This window comes from Coffea arabica, chromosome 8e (genome assembly GCF_036785885.1).
Source record: "Coffea arabica cultivar ET-39 chromosome 8e, Coffea Arabica ET-39 HiFi, whole genome shotgun sequence".
Taxonomy (NCBI): domain Eukaryota; kingdom Viridiplantae; phylum Streptophyta; class Magnoliopsida; order Gentianales; family Rubiaceae; genus Coffea; species Coffea arabica.
Genome location: NC_092324.1, coordinates 30764949 through 30779636, shown reverse-complemented (window position 1 = coordinate 30779636; position 14688 = coordinate 30764949).

Below are 14688 nucleotides of genomic sequence, written 5' to 3'. Positions count from 1 at the left end.
TATCTCAAAACATGAAAGTTGTAGGTAATGACATTGTAGAGGTGCCTACAAAATTTCAGGTCATTTGGAGTAGTGTAGAGTGAGATATGTCGATTTTACTGTTGCTGTTCTGGGTTGTTCAGAATGTGCGAACTGCGATTGAAATCGTCTGTTTTGACCGGAATTTCTTTGGTTTTGGATGTTGGTGTCTTCTGATGAAATGTAGCTTGATGTCTTAGCTACCTCATGCCTTTGGAATCAATGCATTTGGACCTGTATAGACTGAGTTGGACTGATTACAGCATAGTGTGATTTGTAAACCTGTAATTACGGTTCTGGTTTGGTATTCTGCATTTTTGACCTAGTTGTGATAGGATTTGGACTGGGTGGCCTTCTACATTGTTGTATCCCTGTCTTTCAGCTTCGATATGGTGGGTCTTACACCCTCATCCGATAAGCGTAGCGCACTTTGTGCCATTACCGCAAAGTGACGTCCAAAACTGTTTTTCTGGTTTTGAGCTTAACTTTCATTTCCGGACTTTTCCCTAGCTTGACTTGTACTCGTACTACTTGGAGCTTGCTGAACTTGTTGTTGTGTGTGTACCTTTGGGACTGGCTGAGGATATAATGAAGCCATGATGGCTGGAAAAGTTAGCAAATTCAGGGGAAGTGCTGTCCGAACCTGGAAGAGATTTGTTTGCATTGAGTTTGTGATCTAAGACTTGGAATTGAGCAAGGCAATGTTATATGCTGGATGATTTCTGAGCCGTGGAGGTGAGTGACCTCAAACTATTTCTAAAAGTATTTATGAACCGTTTCTTGCATTATTTACTTTTGAACTGTTTCCAAATTTAATGTTGGAACTGTTTTCTTACATATCATGCGTGCTTGCATATCAGTGTCTTGTTATTATTGATTTTGCTTTCAATGATTGTTAAAACGAGTTTTCTAGGCGAGTGTGTACTTTATCGCACTCGACCTAAATAAATATGAAATTTTCAATGATTAATGATTAAATGCTACTTGCGCATGAATGTAAGCCTTCTGGGCTGAACTGGCCATTGTCCCTTCTTACCGGTCGTCTCGAGCCAGAAGCGGACTCGGTCGGGCGATTAGGGACTTGGGTGAACGTTTGGTATACTCGAGTATTACCTTGTAGGTTGGTGGAGCCTGGCCAAAAGCCAGGGACGGGGTGAATGAATGCACGAATGAAACTAAAAATGCAATGAAATGACAGGAGAACGAACGTATCCTTTTCATGAATGTTACTATCGCTTTCCATTGTAAATGTTTCTTGAATTATTGATACTCCATATTTAATGTTTTGTAAACGTTGTAATTGTTTCTAGACTTATCATTTGATTTACGACACTATTGAAATGAACGATTGTGAAACTGATTTGATAACTGATTTTACTGGTTACTCGCTGAGCTTCTAGCTCACCCCAAAATGTTTTATTCCCCTCCACAGGGCTCAAGGCGAATGAAGGGCTTGTAGTGTTTATTCATGGATTATTTCATGTATGGATTGAACTTGGATTTCCTTTTGTGTAATCATTCATATTGGGATTGTATTGAACGTTTAAGAACGTTTAGAATTGATTGGATGTGTAATAGTCTAGTTTTGGACTTCCTACTGTATACCAATTGTGATCAAGGATCAGAGTGGCGCTGCGGAAGCGTGGACGCTTCGCTTTTGATATGTAAATGTTGGAATATTTGATTTATATTGGAGATTTTATCTTGTATTTGTTTGAGGACTGTAGTGATCGACTGAGTCCCGGCGAGAGCTGGGCAGACGGCCCGTTGACCCCTCTGGTTCGCCTTAGGGGGAGGTGGGGCCGTTACAATTGGTATCAGAGCTTAGGCTTCAGATCTCTGTAGTGTATCCTAGGCTTGAAGTTTAGGATGCCGGACTGTGGGTTTGATTTGACTCTTGAGAGATTTTTGCGGGATGTCTTGACTTGATTGGTACAAGATGGAATGTCGAGGACGACAGTCTTTTAAGGAGGGGAGATTGTGACGCCCCGAAAAAAAAATGAGTTTGAGAACCCGAAAATTTTCTAATTTTCTAGGATTTATTTTATTTAATCGCCCGCCTTTTCTACATTTTCTTTATTAGAAAAATTCCCCAGATAAAGTTTATGAGCAAAAATAGTTTTAAAATGATTTTTCTAGTATCGGTTAGTTTTTGAGTAATTAAAAGCGTATTTTGGACGTGGGACCCGCAAGTGCGGTAAATGCATTATATTTTTTACAACTTGTTGGAATTTTGTATTAAGTGATATTATTTTACAATGTGTTAAGATATTTGTATTGGAGAGACAAAAAGATAAGGTTTTAATCCTAAAAGTTACAAGTGTCACTTTCTTACTCAAGGGTGGACTTTGACCATTTTACTACCTTTACTAATTGATTAAAAACTTGACCCAAAATTTATCTTCTTCATAAGCTCCATGGCCGAACCTCTTGGAGACAAAAAGAGAGAAAAGCTTCCAATTTCTTCCTTCTATTTCTTGCCCAATCTCACAAACCAACCATTAAAACCGTGATTTGCTCCATAAAAACCTTTCTCTTGGTGGTATTAAGGTGTGTGGTGAAGTGGTTTGAGAAGCAAAGGTGCTAAGTTGGGTCTTTCCTTGGGTTTGCATGGTAAGTGACTAAGGAAGCTTTCCTTTGATCTTGATAATGTTCAATTAGTGATTGGTGGTGGTTGAATAAGTGATTTTATGGATGATTTCATGATTTTGGTTGAACTTAGTGAAGTTTTATATTTAATTAGGATTTTTCTGTTCTCATATGATTGTTATTATGTGGTTATGTATGATGATTGGAAATGATGTGTAATGATGCTAGAAGGTGGAAAAAGTGGAAGATTGCAAGTAAATTCTGTTTTGGAAGAAATCTGGAAAATTAGGGTTCTTGGTTCTTCTTTCTGTCCGAAATTTTAGGTCCTAGATGGAGGCCGAATTGGCCTTATCTCAAAACATGAAAGTTGTAGGTAATGACATTGTAGAGGTGCCTACAAAATTTCAGGTCATTTGGAGTAGTGTAGAGTGAGATATGTCGATTTTACTGTTGCTGTTCTGGGTTGTTCAGAATGTGCGAACTGCGATTGAAATCGTCTGTTTTGACCGGAATTTCTTTGGTTTTGGATGTTGGTGTCTTCTGATGAAATGTAGCTTGATGTCTTAGCTACCTCATGCCTTTGGAATCAATGCATTTGGACCTGTATAGACTGAGTTGGACTGATTACAGCATAGTGTGATTTGTAAACCTGTAATTACGGTTCTGGTTTGGTATTCTGCATTTTTGACCTAGTTGTGATAGGATTTGGACTGGGTGGCCTTCTACATTGTTGTATCCCTGTCTTTCAGCTTCGATATGGTGGGTCTTACACCCTCATCCGATAAGCGTAGCGCACTTTGTGCCATTACCGCAAAGTGACGTCCAAAACTGTTTTTCTGGTTTTGAGCTTAACTTTCATTTCCGGACTTTTCCCTAGCTTGACTTGTACTCGTACTACTTGGAGCTTGCTGAACTTGTTGTTGTGTGTGTACCTTTGGGACTGGCTGAGGATATAATGAAGCCATGATGGCTGGAAAAGTTAGCAAATTCAGGGGAAGTGCTGTCCGAACCTGGAAGAGATTTGTTTGCATTGAGTTTGTGATCTAAGACTTGGAATTGAGCAAGGCAATGTTATATGCTGGATGATTTCTGAGCCGTGGAGGTGAGTGACCTCAAACTATTTCTAAAAGTATTTATGAACCGTTTCTTGCATTATTTACTTTTGAACTGTTTCCAAATTTAATGTTGGAACTGTTTTCTTACATATCATGCGTGCTTGCATATCAGTGTCTTGTTATTATTGATTTTGCTTTCAATGATTGTTAAAACGAGTTTTCTAGGCGAGTGTGTACTTTATCGCACTCGACCTAAATAAATATGAAATTTTCAATGATTAATGATTAAATGCTACTTGCGCATGAATGTAAGCCTTCTGGGCTGAACTGGCCATTGTCCCTTCTTACCGGTCGTCTCGAGCCAGAAGCGGACTCGGTCGGGCGATTAGGGACTTGGGTGAACGTTTGGTATACTCGAGTATTACCTTGTAGGTTGGTGGAGCCTGGCCAAAAGCCAGGGACGGGGTGAATGAATGCACGAATGAAACTAAAAATGCAATGAAATGACAGGAGAACGAACGTATCCTTTTCATGAATGTTACTATCGCTTTCCATTGTAAATGTTTCTTGAATTATTGATACTCCATATTTAATGTTTTGTAAACGTTGTAATTGTTTCTAGACTTATCATTTGATTTACGACACTATTGAAATGAACGATTGTGAAACTGATTTGATAACTGATTTTACTGGTTACTCGCTGAGCTTCTAGCTCACCCCAAAATGTTTTATTCCCCTCCACAGGGCTCAAGGCGAATGAAGGGCTTGTAGTGTTTATTCATGGATTATTTCATGTATGGATTGAACTTGGATTTCCTTTTGTGTAATCATTCATATTGGGATTGTATTGAACGTTTAAGAACGTTTAGAATTGATTGGATGTGTAATAGTCTAGTTTTGGACTTCCTACTGTATACCAATTGTGATCAAGGATCAGAGTGGCGCTGCGGAAGCGTGGACGCTTCGCTTTTGATATGTAAATGTTGGAATATTTGATTTATATTGGAGATTTTATCTTGTATTTGTTTGAGGACTGTAGTGATCGACTGAGTCCCGGCGAGAGCTGGGCAGACGGCCCGTTGACCCCTCTGGTTCGCCTTAGGGGGAGGTGGGGCCGTTACAATTGGTATCAGAGCTTAGGCTTCAGATCTCTGTAGTGTATCCTAGGCTTGAAGTTTAGGATGCCGGACTGTGGGTTTGATTTGACTCTTGAGAGATTTTTGCGGGATGTCTTGACTTGATTGGTACAAGATGGAATGTCGAGGACGACAGTCTTTTAAGGAGGGGAGATTGTGACGCCCCGAAAAAAAAATGAGTTTGAGAACCCGAAAATTTTCTAATTTTCTAGGATTTATTTTATTTAATCGCCCGCCTTTTCTACATTTTCTTTATTAGAAAAATTCCCCAGATAAAGTTTATGAGCAAAAATAGTTTTAAAATGATTTTTCTAGTATCGGTTAGTTTTTGAGTAATTAAAAGCGTATTTTGGACGTGGGACCCGCAAGTGCGGTAAATGCATTATATTTTTTACAACTTGTTGGAATTTTGTATTAAGTGATATTATTTTACAATGTGTTAAGATATTTGTATTGGAGAGACAAAAAGATAAGGTTTTAATCCTAAAAGTTACAAGTGTCACTTTCTTACTCAAGGGTGGACTTTGACCATTTTACTACCTTTACTAATTGATTAAAAACTTGACCCAAAATTTATCTTCTTCATAAGCTCCATGGCCGAACCTCTTGGAGACAAAAAGAGAGAAAAGCTTCCAATTTCTTCCTTCTATTTCTTGCCCAATCTCACAAACCAACCATTAAAACCGTGATTTGCTCCATAAAAACCTTTCTCTTGGTGGTATTAAGGTGTGTGGTGAAGTGGTTTGAGAAGCAAAGGTGCTAAGTTGGGTCTTTCCTTGGGTTTGCATGGTAAGTGACTAAGGAAGCTTTCCTTTGATCTTGATAATGTTCAATTAGTGATTGGTGGTGGTTGAATAAGTGATTTTATGGATGATTTCATGATTTTGGTTGAACTTAGTGAAGTTTTATATTTAATTAGGATTTTTCTGTTCTCATATGATTGTTATTATGTGGTTATGTATGATGATTGGAAATGATGTGTAATGATGCTAGAAGGTGGAAAAAGTGGAAGATTGCAAGTAAATTCTGTTTTGGAAGAAATCTGGAAAATTAGGGTTCTTGGTTCTTCTTTCTGTCCGAAATTTTAGGTCCTAGATGGAGGCCGAATTGGCCTTATCTCAAAACATGAAAGTTGTAGGTAATGACATTGTAGAGGTGCCTACAAAATTTCAGGTCATTTGGAGTAGTGTAGAGTGAGATATGTCGATTTTACTGTTGCTGTTCTGGGTTGTTCAGAATGTGCGAACTGCGATTGAAATCGTCTGTTTTGACCGGAATTTCTTTGGTTTTGGATGTTGGTGTCTTCTGATGAAATGTAGCTTGATGTCTTAGCTACCTCATGCCTTTGGAATCAATGCATTTGGACCTGTATAGACTGAGTTGGACTGATTACAGCATAGTGTGATTTGTAAACCTGTAATTACGGTTCTGGTTTGGTATTCTGCATTTTTGACCTAGTTGTGATAGGATTTGGACTGGGTGGCCTTCTACATTGTTGTATCCCTGTCTTTCAGCTTCGATATGGTGGGTCTTACACCCTCATCCGATAAGCGTAGCGCACTTTGTGCCATTACCGCAAAGTGACGTCCAAAACTGTTTTTCTGGTTTTGAGCTTAACTTTCATTTCCGGACTTTTCCCTAGCTTGACTTGTACTCGTACTACTTGGAGCTTGCTGAACTTGTTGTTGTGTGTGTACCTTTGGGACTGGCTGAGGATATAATGAAGCCATGATGGCTGGAAAAGTTAGCAAATTCAGGGGAAGTGCTGTCCGAACCTGGAAGAGATTTGTTTGCATTGAGTTTGTGATCTAAGACTTGGAATTGAGCAAGGCAATGTTATATGCTGGATGATTTCTGAGCCGTGGAGGTGAGTGACCTCAAACTATTTCTAAAAGTATTTATGAACCGTTTCTTGCATTATTTACTTTTGAACTGTTTCCAAATTTAATGTTGGAACTGTTTTCTTACATATCATGCGTGCTTGCATATCAGTGTCTTGTTATTATTGATTTTGCTTTCAATGATTGTTAAAACGAGTTTTCTAGGCGAGTGTGTACTTTATCGCACTCGACCTAAATAAATATGAAATTTTCAATGATTAATGATTAAATGCTACTTGCGCATGAATGTAAGCCTTCTGGGCTGAACTGGCCATTGTCCCTTCTTACCGGTCGTCTCGAGCCAGAAGCGGACTCGGTCGGGCGATTAGGGACTTGGGTGAACGTTTGGTATACTCGAGTATTACCTTGTAGGTTGGTGGAGCCTGGCCAAAAGCCAGGGACGGGGTGAATGAATGCACGAATGAAACTAAAAATGCAATGAAATGACAGGAGAACGAACGTATCCTTTTCATGAATGTTACTATCGCTTTCCATTGTAAATGTTTCTTGAATTATTGATACTCCATATTTAATGTTTTGTAAACGTTGTAATTGTTTCTAGACTTATCATTTGATTTACGACACTATTGAAATGAACGATTGTGAAACTGATTTGATAACTGATTTTACTGGTTACTCGCTGAGCTTCTAGCTCACCCCAAAATGTTTTATTCCCCTCCACAGGGCTCAAGGCGAATGAAGGGCTTGTAGTGTTTATTCATGGATTATTTCATGTATGGATTGAACTTGGATTTCCTTTTGTGTAATCATTCATATTGGGATTGTATTGAACGTTTAAGAACGTTTAGAATTGATTGGATGTGTAATAGTCTAGTTTTGGACTTCCTACTGTATACCAATTGTGATCAAGGATCAGAGTGGCGCTGCGGAAGCGTGGACGCTTCGCTTTTGATATGTAAATGTTGGAATATTTGATTTATATTGGAGATTTTATCTTGTATTTGTTTGAGGACTGTAGTGATCGACTGAGTCCCGGCGAGAGCTGGGCAGACGGCCCGTTGACCCCTCTGGTTCGCCTTAGGGGGAGGTGGGGCCGTTACAATTGGTATCAGAGCTTAGGCTTCAGATCTCTGTAGTGTATCCTAGGCTTGAAGTTTAGGATGCCGGACTGTGGGTTTGATTTGACTCTTGAGAGATTTTTACGGGATGTCTTGACTTGATTGGTACAAGATGGAATGTCGAGGACGACAGTCTTTTAAGGAGGGGAGATTGTGACGCCCCGAAAAAAAAATGAGTTTGAGAACCCGAAAATTTTCTAATTTTCTAGGATTTATTTTATTTAATCGCCCGCCTTTTCTACATTTTCTTTATTAGAAAAATTCCCCAGATAAAGTTTATGAGCAAAAATAGTTTTAAAATGATTTTTCTAGTATCGGTTAGTTTTTGAGTAATTAAAAGCGTATTTTGGACGTGGGACCCGCAAGTGCGGTAAATGCATTATATTTTTTACAACTTGTTGGAATTTTGTATTAAGTGATATTATTTTACAATGTGTTAAGATATTTGTATTGGAGAGACAAAAAGATAAGGTTTTAATCCTAAAAGTTACAAGTGTCACTTTCTTACTCAAGGGTGGACTTTGACCATTTTACTACCTTTACTAATTGATTAAAAACTTGACCCAAAATTTATCTTCTTCATAAGCTCCATGGCCGAACCTCTTGGAGACAAAAAGAGAGAAAAGCTTCCAATTTCTTCCTTCTATTTCTTGCCCAATCTCACAAACCAACCATTAAAACCGTGATTTGCTCCATAAAAACCTTTCTCTTGGTGGTATTAAGGTGTGTGGTGAAGTGGTTTGAGAAGCAAAGGTGCTAAGTTGGGTCTTTCCTTGGGTTTGCATGGTAAGTGACTAAGGAAGCTTTCCTTTGATCTTGATAATGTTCAATTAGTGATTGGTGGTGGTTGAATAAGTGATTTTATGGATGATTTCATGATTTTGGTTGAACTTAGTGAAGTTTTATATTTAATTAGGATTTTTCTGTTCTCATATGATTGTTATTATGTGGTTATGTATGATGATTGGAAATGATGTGTAATGATGCTAGAAGGTGGAAAAAGTGGAAGATTGCAAGTAAATTCTGTTTTGGAAGAAATCTGGAAAATTAGGGTTCTTGGTTCTTCTTTCTGTCCGAAATTTTAGGTCCTAGATGGAGGCCGAATTGGCCTTATCTCAAAACATGAAAGTTGTAGGTAATGACATTGTAGAGGTGCCTACAAAATTTCAGGTCATTTGGAGTAGTGTAGAGTGAGATATGTCGATTTTACTGTTGCTGTTCTGGGTTGTTCAGAATGTGCGAACTGCGATTGAAATCGTCTGTTTTGACCGGAATTTCTTTGGTTTTGGATGTTTGTGTCTTCTGATGAAATGTAGCTTGATGTCTTAGCTACCTCATGCCTTTGGAATCAATGCATTTGGACCTGTATAGACTGAGTTGGACTGATTACAGCATAGTGTGATTTGTAAACCTGTAATTACGGTTCTGGTTTGGTATTCTGCATTTTTGACCTAGTTGTGATAGGATTTGGACTGGGTGGCCTTCTACATTGTTGTATCCCTGTCTTTCAGCTTCGATATGGTGGGTCTTACACCCTCATCCGATAAGCGTAGCGCACTTTGTGCCATTACCGCAAAGTGACGTCCAAAACTATTTTTCTGGTTTTGAGCTTAACTTTCATTTCCGGAATTTTCCCTAGCTTGACTTGTACTCGTACTACTTGGAGCTTGCTGAACTTGTTGTTGTGTGTGTACCTTTGGGACTGGCTGAGGATATAATGAAGCCATGATGGCTGGAAAAGTTAGCAAATTCAGGGGAAGTGCTGTCCGAACCTGGAAGAGATTTGTTTGCATTGAGTTTGTGATCTAAGACTTGGAATTGAGCAAGGCAATGTTATATGCTGGATGATTTCTGAGCCGTGGAGGTGAGTGACCTCAAACTATTTCTAAAAGTATTTATGAACCGTTTCTTGCATTATTTACTTTTGAACTGTTTCCAAATTTAATGTTGGAACTGTTTTCTTACATATCATGCGTGCTTGCATATCAGTGTCTTGTTATTATTGATTTTGCTTTCAATGATTGTTAAAACGAGTTTTCTAGGCGAGTGTGTACTTTATCGCACTCGACCTAAATAAATATGAAATTTTCAATGATTAATGATTAAATGCTACTTGCGCATGAATGTAAGCCTTCTGGGCTGAACTGGCCATTGTCCCTTCTTACCGGTCGTCTCGAGCCAGAAGCGGACTCGGTCGGGCGATTAGGGACTTGGGTGAACGTTTGGTATACTCGAGTATTACCTTGTAGGTTGGTGGAGCCTGGCCAAAAGCCAGGGACGGGGTGAATGAATGCACGAATGAAACTAAAAATGCAATGAAATGACAGGAGAACGAACGTATCCTTTTCATGAATGTTACTATCGCTTTCCATTGTAAATGTTTCTTGAATTATTGATACTCCATATTTAATGTTTTGTAAACGTTGTAATTGTTTCTAGACTTATCATTTGATTTACGACACTATTGAAATGAACGATTGTGAAACTGATTTGATAACTGATTTTACTGGTTACTCGCTGAGCTTCTAGCTCACCCCAAAATGTTTTATTCCCCTCCACAGGGCTCAAGGCGAATGAAGGGCTTGTAGTGTTTATTCATGGATTATTTCATGTATGGATTGAACTTGGATTTCCTTTTGTGTAATCATTCATATTGGGATTGTATTGAACGTTTAAGAACGTTTAGAATTGATTGGATGTGTAATAGTCTAGTTTTGGACTTCCTACTGTATACCAATTGTGATCAAGGATCAGAGTGGCGCTGCGGAAGCGTGGACGCTTCGCTTTTGATATGTAAATGTTGGAATATTTGATTTATATTGGAGATTTTATCTTGTATTTGTTTGAGGACTGTAGTGATCGACTGAGTCCCGGCGAGAGCTGGGCAGACGGCCCGTTGACCCCTCTGGTTCGCCTTAGGGGGAGGTGGGGCCGTTACAATTGGTATCAGAGCTTAGGCTTCAGATCTCTGTAGTGTATCCTAGGCTTGAAGTTTAGGATGCCGGACTGTGGGTTTGATTTGACTCTTGAGAGATTTTTACGGGATGTCTTGACTTGATTGGTACAAGATGGAATGTCGAGGACGACAGTCTTTTAAGGAGGGGAGATTGTGACGCCCCGAAAAAAAAATGAGTTTGAGAACCCGAAAATTTTCTAATTTTCTAGGATTTATTTTATTTAATCGCCCGCCTTTTCTACATTTTCTTTATTAGAAAAATTCCCCAGATAAAGTTTATGAGCAAAAATAGTTTTAAAATGATTTTTCTAGTATCGGTTAGTTTTTGAGTAATTAAAAGCGTATTTTGGACGTGGGACCCGCAAGTGCGGTAAATGCATTATATTTTTTACAACTTGTTGGAATTTTGTATTAAGTGATATTATTTTACAATGTGTTAAGATATTTGTATTGGAGAGACAAAAAGATAAGGTTTTAATCCTAAAAGTTACAAGTGTCACTTTCTTACTCAAGGGTGGACTTTGACCATTTTACTACCTTTACTAATTGATTAAAAACTTGACCCAAAATTTATCTTCTTCATAAGCTCCATGGCCGAACCTCTTGGAGACAAAAAGAGAGAAAAGCTTCCAATTTCTTCCTTCTATTTCTTGCCCAATCTCACAAACCAACCATTAAAACCGTGATTTGCTCCATAAAAACCTTTCTCTTGGTGGTATTAAGGTGTGTGGTGAAGTGGTTTGAGAAGCAAAGGTGCTAAGTTGGGTCTTTCCTTGGGTTTGCATGGTAAGTGACTAAGGAAGCTTTCCTTTGATCTTGATAATGTTCAATTAGTGATTGGTGGTGGTTGAATAAGTGATTTTATGGATGATTTCATGATTTTGGTTGAACTTAGTGAAGTTTTATATTTAATTAGGATTTTTCTGTTCTCATATGATTGTTATTATGTGGTTATGTATGATGATTGGAAATGATGTGTAATGATGCTAGAAGGTGGAAAAAGTGGAAGATTGCAAGTAAATTCTGTTTTGGAAGAAATCTGGAAAATTAGGGTTCTTGGTTCTTCTTTCTGTCCGAAATTTTAGGTCCTAGATGGAGGCCGAATTGGCCTTATCTCAAAACATGAAAGTTGTAGGTAATGACATTGTAGAGGTGCCTACAAAATTTCAGGTCATTTGGAGTAGTGTAGAGTGAGATATGTCGATTTTACTGTTGCTGTTCTGGGTTGTTCAGAATGTGCGAACTGCGATTGAAATCGTCTGTTTTGACCGGAATTTCTTTGGTTTTGGATGTTTGTGTCTTCTGATGAAATGTAGCTTGATGTCTTAGCTACCTCATGCCTTTGGAATCAATGCATTTGGACCTGTATAGACTGAGTTGGACTGATTACAGCATAGTGTGATTTGTAAACCTGTAATTACGGTTCTGGTTTGGTATTCTGCATTTTTGACCTAGTTGTGATAGGATTTGGACTGGGTGGCCTTCTACATTGTTGTATCCCTGTCTTTCAGCTTCGATATGGTGGGTCTTACACCCTCATCCGATAAGCGTAGCGCACTTTGTGCCATTACCGCAAAGTGACGTCCAAAACTATTTTTCTGGTTTTGAGCTTAACTTTCATTTCCGGAATTTTCCCTAGCTTGACTTGTACTCGTACTACTTGGAGCTTGCTGAACTTGTTGTTGTGTGTGTACCTTTGGGACTGGCTGAGGATATAATGAAGCCATGATGGCTGGAAAAGTTAGCAAATTCAGGGGAAGTGCTGTCCGAACCTGGAAGAGATTTGTTTGCATTGAGTTTGTGATCTAAGACTTGGAATTGAGCAAGGCAATGTTATATGCTGGATGATTTCTGAGCCGTGGAGGTGAGTGACCTCAAACTATTTCTAAAAGTATTTATGAACCGTTTCTTGCATTATTTACTTTTGAACTGTTTCCAAATTTAATGTTGGAACTGTTTTCTTACATATCATGCGTGCTTGCATATCAGTGTCTTGTTATTATTGATTTTGCTTTCAATGATTGTTAAAACGAGTTTTCTAGGCGAGTGTGTACTTTATCGCACTCGACCTAAATAAATATGAAATTTTCAATGATTAATGATTAAATGCTACTTGCGCATGAATGTAAGCCTTCTGGGCTGAACTGGCCATTGTCCCTTCTTACCGGTCGTCTCGAGCCAGAAGCGGACTCGGTCGGGCGATTAGGGACTTGGGTGAACGTTTGGTATACTCGAGTATTACCTTGTAGGTTGGTGGAGCCTGGCCAAAAGCCAGGGACGGGGTGAATGAATGCACGAATGAAACTAAAAATGCAATGAAATGACAGGAGAACGAACGTATCCTTTTCATGAATGTTACTATCGCTTTCCATTGTAAATGTTTCTTGAATTATTGATACTCCATATTTAATGTTTTGTAAACGTTGTAATTGTTTCTAGACTTATCATTTGATTTACGACACTATTGAAATGAACGATTGTGAAACTGATTTGATAACTGATTTTACTGGTTACTCGCTGAGCTTCTAGCTCACCCCAAAATGTTTTATTCCCCTCCACAGGGCTCAAGGCGAATGAAGGGCTTGTAGTGTTTATTCATGGATTATTTCATGTATGGATTGAACTTGGATTTCCTTTTGTGTAATCATTCATATTGGGATTGTATTGAACGTTTAAGAACGTTTAGAATTGATTGGATGTGTAATAGTCTAGTTTTGGACTTCCTACTGTATACCAATTGTGATCAAGGATCAGAGTGGCGCTGCGGAAGCGTGGACGCTTCGCTTTTGATATGTAAATGTTGGAATATTTGATTTATATTGGAGATTTTATCTTGTATTTGTTTGAGGACTGTAGTGATCGACTGAGTCCCGGCGAGAGCTGGGCAGACGGCCCGTTGACCCCTCTGGTTCGCCTTAGGGGGAGGTGGGGCCGTTACAATTGGTATCAGAGCTTAGGCTTCAGATCTCTGTAGTGTATCCTAGGCTTGAAGTTTAGGATGCCGGACTGTGGGTTTGATTTGACTCTTGAGAGATTTTTACGGGATGTCTTGACTTGATTGGTACAAGATGGAATGTCGAGGACGACAGTCTTTTAAGGAGGGGAGATTGTGACGCCCCGAAAAAAAAATGAGTTTGAGAACCCGAAAATTTTCTAATTTTCTAGGATTTATTTTATTTAATCGCCCGCCTTTTCTACATTTTCTTTATTAGAAAAATTCCCCAGATAAAGTTTATGAGCAAAAATAGTTTTAAAATGATTTTTCTAGTATCGGTTAGTTTTTGAGTAATTAAAAGCGTATTTTGGACGTGGGACCCGCAAGTGCGGTAAATGCATTATATTTTTTACAACTTGTTGGAATTTTGTATTAAGTGATATTATTTTACAATGTGTTAAGATATTTGTATTGGAGAGACAAAAAGATAAGGTTTTAATCCTAAAAGTTACAAGTGTCACTTTCTTACTCAAGGGTGGCCTTTGACCATTTTACTACCTTTACTAATTGATTAAAAACTTGACCCAAAATTTATCTTCTTCATAAGCTCCATGGCCGAACCTCTTGGAGACAAAAAGAGAGAAAAGCTTCCAATTTCTTCCTTCTATTTCTTGCCCAATCTCACAAACCAACCATTAAAACCGTGATTTGCTCCATAAAAACCTTTCTCTTGGTGGTATTAAGGTGTGTGGTGAAGTGGTTTGAGAAGCAAAGGTGCTAAGTTGGGTCTTTCCTTGGGTTTGCATGGTAAGTGACTAAGGAAGCTTTCCTTTGATCTTGATAATGTTCAATTAGTGATTGGTGGTGGTTGAATAAGTGATTTTATGGATGATTTCATGATTTTGGTTGAACTTAGTGAAGTTTTATATTTAATTAGGATTTTTCTGTTCTCATATGATTGTTATTATGTGGTTATGTATGATGATTGGAAATGATGTGTAATGATGCTAGAAGGTGGAAAAAGTGGAAGATTGCAAGTA